We start from the raw sequence: 9,575 nt of genomic DNA, 5'->3' as shown, positions 1-9,575 counted from the left end.
AGAGCATAGGTGAGAACAAACACACACACACACACACACACACACACACACACACACACATATATATTTCAACTGCTTTGAGTATTTTGTAATTTGTATTTGATAGGGCCGATAAAAAATCTAACGTAATTTGTATCAAAATACTTTAGAGTAGAGTAATTTTGTATTTAAAATACTCAAAATACTTTCTCCATTGTTAAGGCAGAAGGAGATTTTTTTTCTGTCAGATTCTACCACTAGACCATCTGATCTGCCTCTGAATGTCATTGTCGAATCAGGCAACAGTCAGGCAAAAGTGGTGCTTCAAATGATCCCGCCCCTTTTTGGGGCGAAATGGAAATCACCCAGATCTCCCTCATTGACTCTCACGTTAAATCCATTTTTTTTCACAAAACAGGGCTGTGTTCGAAAACTTAGATAGCTGTTTCGATCCTTGTCAATTTATCTTCATTAGTACGCCGACTTAAAGGAGGTTCTATCAAAGAGAGAATCGAGTTGTTGCACCGAACGTTAGCCATCTTGACAGAATGTGGCTGTGGCTATTACGGCACACTTTACGAAGAACTCTGCAATACAGTGCACTTACATTTGTAGTTTGTTCTGTCGCTGATTAGTGTTGTCTCAAATGGAACACTGAGAGACACAAATGTGGGAGCCTTTAACCCGTAAATCTGTGCTCCGGCCAACTGGAAATTTGGCGAAAAACAAAGATGGCGGACCAAAACTCTGCTGACAGCCGTGTTTTGTATGTAAATGTACATCTTTTAGCGTTTTCTCGCTTAGATTTTTTTAAAGTTACAGAGAAATAGACACTGTACTATCAGATAACAGTTATTGTAACCAGCAATAATGGTTGAAGTGATTTGCGAAGCGTCAGTCAGCCAACTTTTCAAACTGAAAAGCTTCCGAAAGGGCTCCTCCTCTTCCGCTACGTAGCCAAGATGGCGCCCGTTTAGAGTGAGTAGTGTCCAATATTTCACACTGCATTTTTCGACCGTTTGCAGTGCTTTCAGTGCCCTGAATTCTGCTGGTTCTGTCAGTGTGAACGCCCTAAGCACTGAAAGTCAGTGTTTGAAGTGTGCAAGTGTGCGGTGATAGACACGGCCTGTGACTCGATCAAAGCCGTATGACGTCCTTATACACAATTACGTATGACAAAAGCATGGTGGGGCGAGCCCTCCCGGAAGCCATAGAGATTGCATTGAGATCCATGTTTTGTGAAAACATGAGTCACACAGCTGCTGCCTGCAAATATATATATATATATATACATAATCAATCAAGTTGTTGTCTTTTAATAGCTTTGCTTAGTTACACTGATATTCTGTGACTGCTTTTCCTATTTGTGGGGTTCCCCAGAGCTTTGTGTACATTATATAGCCCAAACCTGAATGCTCTGCTATACCAAACTGTGAGAAAACGGAAAATCCAGAAAAAGTATTTCCTATATTTTAAATACAAAATACATGTATTGTATTTTGTTACATTTTCTGGCACCAGTATTTTGTATTTTGTTTTGATACATTTATTTGAGGGGTATTTTGTATTTTGTATCAAAATACATTTTGATGTATTTTTGCCCATCTCTGCACACACACACACACACACACACACACACACACACACAGTCAGCCCTTATGACCCAGAGCATAGGTGAGAACAAACACACACACACACACACACACACACACACACAGTAAGTCAGCTTTTATGACCCAGAGCATAGGTGAGAACACACACACACACACACACACACACACACACAGACAGTCAGCCCTTATGACCCAGAGCATAGGTGACAAAAGATGGAGCCGGTTAGGTTTACTTCTTTTCTCTTTTATAACTGTTGTATTGGTACACTTGGCCACATGACCTTTAATGATGTTTTCTGCTGTATAAATAAACCTTTTATAACTCTTGTATTGGTAAACTTGGCCACATGACCTTTAATGATGTTTTCTGCTGTATAAATAAACCTCTGATGAAAGACAACACACCTGATATCAATCACATATTTTATCAGAGACAGAATCTGGAGGAATGAACCTCATTCAGGCCCCATGCAGACAGACTCTAGTTTGCCTCTAGTCACACCTATTTCACACCTACCCACTTTTTACATCGCGTGCACATGAACCCAGTGAATCCGATTGACTCAGCTGTAGTACATCCCCCACGCCTGTTGGTGGCGCATTGGTGCTACAGACAACTGAAGAAAACGGAGAAGAAGACAGGAGCACGCTATCAAAGTAACATATGACAGTAGTTGAGCTCCAACTAGCAACGTTTAGCTTAGCTGCATAGCCTACATTTAATCTGCACAGTAACACATTATGGTGGTTTATAAAATCAGTGGTAATAGCAGACTGTAGGTTAAGCGAAAAATAATTATATTTGTTATTGATAATAAAGAGTTTAGAACAGCGCAACAAAGCAATGTGCAACATGACATGTCTGAGTTGTTTAAATGCCTGTGCTTTATGGAGATGCTGAGCTTGAGCAGGAGAGACCACAATGCAAGTGCTGTGGATCCTGAATGTTTCATGGTTTACAATTGCTTCCAATTTCATGGTTTTATTACTGACAACAAATGTAGGCTATTGTTGAGGGCTTTGCTACCTCTGAAGTAACGTTAACGCTAGCTAGTAGCTATCGCTATCGTTGTCTGACAGGACTAAAGCTAACGTAACATTCATCTGTTTTGAAACTTCCGTCTATAATAAAAAATCTTTTCACGTCAGATTTGCTCATATAGGCTATTGCTGACACTTTTAAAAACAGTTTTTTGAAAAATGGTCTGATGCAAATAGATAAAACAGTGATAGATTAAAGTGTGGCTTGTTAATGTCATCCCTTTCCTAACAACAGATAGATAGATACATTTGTATTAATCCCGTTAGGGAAATTCACGTGGAAAAGGAGCAAGGTAATAGGAAGAATATTTTTTTTTAAACTGGAGAGCTGTTATAACTGTCTGCCAAACTCACTGCGCCATGGCAAACTATTCAGTTATTAAATAATGCCGGTTGTGTCCGTTGTTCTGGCTGGTCTAATGATGCGATCACGTGGGGCAATCCGATTAGGTATGCGGATAGCGTGCAGACGAACACCAACAGCAATCGGATTTCGAGGTTACTCACTTTGGACCCCCGATTCGAGGGAGTGCGGATACAGTGTGCGGATACAGTGCGTTCGTCTGCACGATAGGGCTATCCGGAGTCGGGGTTCACCGGGTTCAGACAAACTAGAGTCCGTCTGCACTTGGCCTCAGTCCTGTATGAACAGCAGGGCGTGACATGACTGTTCCTCATTCAGTCCTATATGAACAGCAGGGCGTGACATGACTGTTCCTCATTCAGTCCTGTATGAACAGCAGGGCGTGACATGACTGTTCCTCATTCAGTCCTGTATGAACAGCAGGGCGTGACATGACTGCGATGGAGAGAGAAGTCAAGGACAGGATTTAGACACAGATAACTGAGACTTCATTTCATACGGAACATAATAATCATAATTATACACGTGATAATTACATGAATGCAGGATCACATTCACTCACACATTTACTCACTCACACACATAAGTTACAAGTTACAAGTCTTTTATTGTCAGATGCACAGAATGACACAGGGTCAGACTGGGCACTGAAGTTCTTAGGACAAGGCACCACACAACAACCTACCATAGCATAACATAGCAAACATAATATAACATAACAGAACATGACATACACTCTGTAAAAGTACTCTGAACATAATTGACATGTAATAACATATAATAACCTTACTAAATATACAAGATAAATACACAATACAATATGCTAAAACATATACCAACCTATACATATAATACTAACATATATACATATAACATATAATACACATATAGTAACATATAATAAACTAAACTACAGACAAATGGGAGTAGCAGGTAGTGCAATAATTCTGATAAATATGTATTTGTCGTGTAAGAGTAAGTGTTACTACAAGCAGTAATTTGAAAGTGACAGTGTATGTAAGTGACGAGTGCAAAAGTGTCGATAGTGTGTCAATGTCCATTTAGCAGCCTGATGGCTCTCGGGAAGAAACTGTTCTCCAGTCTGCGTGTGCGAGACCGGATACTACGGTACCGCCTTCCAGAAGGCAGCGGGGTGAAAAGTCTGAAGGCTGGATGATAGCAGTCCTTTAGGATCCTGCCAGTTCTCCTGAGGCATCGTGTGCGGTATGTGTCCTGCAGGGCTGGGAGCTCTCTACCGATGATGAACTCCTGACCACACTACGTAGGGCCCTGCGGTCCTTGGCTGTGCAGCTCCCATACCACACTGTGATGCACCCAGTCAGGAAACTTTCTATTGTACATCTGTAGAAATTGGTGAGGATGACTGAATCCATGCCAAACTTCTTCAGTCTCCTCAGGAAGAAGAGGCGCTTCCGGGCCGCTTTGACCACCTTGTCTGTGTGAGCACACACATTCACTGACACATTTTATCTACTGTATAAGAGCATGTCACATCAGCATATAACACACACACACACACACACACACACACACACACACACACACACACACACTCACACACACACACTCACACACACACACACACACACACACACACACACACACATATATATATATATATATATATATGTATACACTCAGTTGCCAGTTTATTAAGTACACCTAGCGATAACTGATGTAGTCCAATACCACAGTCCTGCCATAAATCCCTCTTCATGATTGAAATAATGTTAATTTTCTGTTGAAACAGTTTCAGAGGCGTGACGATTCAACTGATGATGTTGGAGGCTGTAGTTTGTGGTGCTAAACTGTATTGAATTAAACATGAAGGTGTTTGTGTTACTTGGCCTAGCCTCGTGACTGAAAGGGTTTGGTCAAAATAAAAGAAATAGGTGTAAGTACAATTCAACAGCACCACAAACTGTAGCCTCAAAAAAAAACACACAGCTAAATCAACAGCTCTCTAAATTAGCTTAAACAAACACTGAATATTATGACATTCATGAAGCTAAGATTTATTTTAGCTGTGGAATATTAGTTTTGTCACAGTGTTCCTAATAAACTGATTTATTTTAGCTGTGGTATATTAGTTTTGTGTTCCTAATAAACTGATTTATTTTAGCTGTGAAATATTAGTTTTGTGTTCCTAATAAACTGATTTATTTTAGCTGTGGTGTATTAGTTTTGTGTTCCTAATAAACTGATTTATTTGAGCTGTGGTATATTAGTTTTGTGTTCCTAATAAACTGATTTATTTTAGCTGTGGTATATTAGTTTTGTCGCAGTGTTCCTAATAAACTGATTTATTTTAGCTGTGGTATATTAGTTTTGTCGCAGTGTTCCTAATAAACTGCCAACTGAGTGTGTATGAATATTTCCTTCTCAACCGCTCACACTCCCCATACTCAAGAACTGGTTATAACCTGCCTTCACACATGCTCAGAAGACTTTGCACCCGGACACACACACACACACACACACACACACACACACACACAGACACACACACACACACTCCCTTTGGACCAGCACACACACACACACACACAGACGCACACCCGGACACACACACACACACACACACACACACACACAGACACACACACACACACTCCCTTTGGACCAGCACACACACACTCACACACACACCAACTGCCCACCTCAGAGCCCCCTCCCTCCTCCCCCTCCACAGTGACGACTCTCCATCCTGGAGAGGGACGTCAACAGTCTATTCAAGAGACAGAACCCCCGCAAAGCAGCCGGGCCAGACTCTCTCTCTCCATCAATCCTGAAGCACTGTGCTGATCAGCTGTCTCTGGTGTTCACAGACATTTTTAACACGTCACTGGAGACATGCCACATACCAGCCTGCTTAAAGACCTCCACCATCATCACCCCAAAAAAACTAAGATCACTGGACTCAATGATTACAGACCCATCGCCCTGACCTCTGTCGTGATGAAGGCATTTGAGCGCCTTGTGCTGCTTCACTTCAAAGCCATCACTGACCCTCTCCTGGACCCCCTGCAGTTTGCCTACAGAGCCAACAGGTCTGTAGACGACGCAGTTAACATGGCCCTTCACTTCATCCTCCAGCACCTGGACTCCTCAGGAACCTACGCCAGGATCCTGTTTGTGGACTTCAGCTCTGCCTTCAACACAATCATTCCGGATCTGCTACAGGACAAGCTCTCCCAGCTGAGTGTGCTTGACTCCAACTGCAGGTGGATCACAGACTTCCTGTCTGACAGGAGGCAACACGTTAGGCTGGGGTAAGCACCGGTTCCCCTCAGGGCTGCGTTCTTTCCCCTCTACTCTTCTCCCTGTACACCAACAGCTGCACCTTGAGTCACCAGTCCGTCAAACTCCTTAATACCCCTAGACACGAGCCCCTTTAATATAATACCCATAGACACGAGCCCCTTTAATAAAATACCCATAGACACGACCCCCTTTAATAAAATACCCATAGACACAACCTCCTTTAATAAAATACCCCTAGACACGAGCCCCTTTAATAAAATACCCCTAGACACGAGCCCCTTTAATATAATACCCATTGACACAAACCCCTTTAATACCCTTAGACACGAGCCCCTTTAATAAAATACCCATAGACACACACGAGCCCCTTTAATATAATACCCATTTACACACACGACCCCCTTTAATATAATACCCCCAGACACGAGCCCCTTTAATATAATACCCATAGACACGAGCCCCTTTAATATAATACCCATAGACACGACCCCCTTTAATAAAATACCCCTAGACACGACCCCCTTTAATAAAATACCCATAGACACAACCTCCTTTAATAAAATACCCCTAGACACGAGCCCCTTTAATATAATACCCATAGACACGAGCCCCTTTAATAAAATACCCATAGACACGGGCCCCCTAGACACGACCCCCTTTAATAAAATACCCCCCTTTAATATAATACCCCTAGACACGAGCCCCTTAAATACCCATAGACACGAGCCCCTTTAATACCCCTAGACACGAGCCTGAGAGAATATGAGAGTGTGTGAATGTGTGCGAGTGTACGTGAGTTAGTGTGTCTGAATGTGAGTGTGTGAATATGTTTGTGTGAATGTTTGTTTGTGTGAGAATGTATATGACTGTGTGTGAATGTGAGAGTGTGTATTTGACTGTGTGAGAGTGTGTGTGTGTGTGTGAGAATGTGATAGTGTGTTTGACTCTGTGTGAATATGAGAGAGAGAGTGTTGTGTGTGTGTGCGTGTGTGTGTGTGAGAGAGAGTCCGTGAATATGTTTGTGTGAATGTGTGTGACTGTATAAATGGGTGTGTATGGGTCTGTGTGAGTGTGTGGGACTGTGTGAATGTGTGGATGAGTGTTTGAATGTGTGTACGTATGTGTGAATGAGTGTGTGTGTGCGTGTGACACAGACAGAGAGAGAGAGGATGTGTTTGAGGGCGTGTGTATGTGTACTCCTGTCCAAGTGCATGTGTGTGTTTTGGTAAGTTCAGGGTGCAGGTGGAGGTTTGGGGAGTAATTCATTCTTGCAGGTAGGGAGGTGCATGCCCATTTATGCATGTATGGGTGAGTATAAGGACTTTGTAGTCAATCCGGAAAGAGACAGGGAGCCAGTGTAGTGAGTGTAATATTGGTGTTATGTGTTCATATTTCCGGACCTTCATCAGGATCCTGGCAGCGCTGTTTTGGATGTATTGCAGCTTCTGGATGTTCTTGCCAGTGATCCCATAGAAAAGCGAATTACAATAGTTCAGTCTTGAGGAGATAAAGGCGATAATAGAAAAGCGAATTAGGTCCTATTAGGTCCTGTTGAGGTTCTAAATGGTAGTGAGGTGTTGAGGTTCTAAATGGTAGTGAGGTGTTGAGGTTCTAAATGAGGTGTTGAGGTTCTAAATGAGGTGTTGAGGTGTTGAGGTTCTAAATGGTAGTGAGGTGTTGATGTTCTAAATGAGGTGTTGAGGTGTTGAGGTTCTAAATGGTAGTGAGGTGTTGAGGTTCTAAATGGTAGTGAGGTGTTGAGGTTCTAAATGGTAGTGAGGTGTTGAGGTTCTAAATGAGGTGTTGAGGTTCTAAATGGTAGTGAGGTGTTGAGGTTCTAAATGGTAGTGAGGTGTTGAGGTGTTGAGGTCCTAGTATCTCCACTACTTCATGGGTGAGAAACTATGGAACAGAATACTGCATTGGAATGTTTGTCTTTACAAGTACTGAAGATGAAATGTTCAAAAAAATGGTTAATATCATAATCAAGGATGATGATGCATTTCTTTTGATTACTAAAGTTATTACAATGTATTTTGATGATCACCTTAATGGTTTGTGAGTGATGTGTTTTGCGTCTCTGAGCTGATATAATATCGGCCTTATGACAGGCAGTTTTCACCTGACAGTTATGAGAGAACATATATTGGTGCCCCACTGCTGTTTTTGTATGAGCTGTGCATTTATTTAGGTCTGAAATATTGACACAAGTTCAAGGCAAGTTCACGCTAATCGAGAGGAGCGCCGTGATTGGCCACGTCCATTAGCGCTCCGCGGCTGGATTGGATTAGTCTAATGGATTGCTAATGGATTTGGAAGGCGAGGATTGGCCGACGAGAGCCACACTATCCTGAGCCAGCCCCTCAGGTTAACCCCATTCCCACTTATTTTTATCTACTGGCTCTTTTACTTCCTTTTGGCCTCCATTTTATTTCACTACCCACCTTAGTCCATCCCCCATTTATCACCAACCTTACGGACCCTTTTCATTTCCGTTGGCCACCATTCCTTCTGTGACCAACCCCCCCCCCCCACACACACACACACACACACACACACACACATTACACATTAATAAGGTTATTTTTGTTCACCAGAGTGTTTTTTAACTCAGGATTGGCCAAATCTTCCTTTTCACCTAACCTTAACCCAAGCACACAACACAAGTGGGGTTTTCTGTGCCAATCCTATGTTCTCCTTTCTGCTTGACATGGGGCATCATGGGAGATGTTGTTTTTCTGTTTTGTTTACATTTACATTTAGTCATTTAGCAGACGCTTTTATCCAAAGCGACTTACACATTGTATACACATTTTACATTTTACACTGATGGCACACTGCACATCAGGAGCAATTAGGGGTTCAGTGTTTTGCTCAAGGACGCTTCGACAGGGAATCGAACCTTCTAGCAACCTTCTGATTACTAAACGACTTCTCTACCCCCCTGTACCACTGTCGCCCCTGTCATTTTGTTATCGTTAGGTTAGGGTTACAGTTTGTTTGTTTGTTGACCAACCTTTTCGTTTGTTGCATATTGTTGCATGCATGTTGGCTTCCTTCTCCTGAGAAGAGACGCTGTCCACATCAAACGCTTGCACCATGTCGTTGCTCAGTGCGATGTAGCCTCACCTAAAACAACCAACTCGACTTTGCACTACGTTACCCATGATTCATCGCACACACATGTAGACCAAACAAGCAAGGTATTCCAAGACAACAGCTCTCGGTCTCATATAAAAATGGCAAGTGAAAGGAGAGACGCAGACTCAGCGACTACATCCGATGCACTTTAT

Source organism: Clupea harengus, chromosome 20 (genome assembly GCF_900700415.2).
Source record: "Clupea harengus chromosome 20, Ch_v2.0.2, whole genome shotgun sequence".
NCBI classification, from domain to species: Eukaryota; Metazoa; Chordata; class Actinopteri; order Clupeiformes; family Clupeidae; genus Clupea; species Clupea harengus.
Note: the sequence above shows the minus strand (reverse complement) of the source record.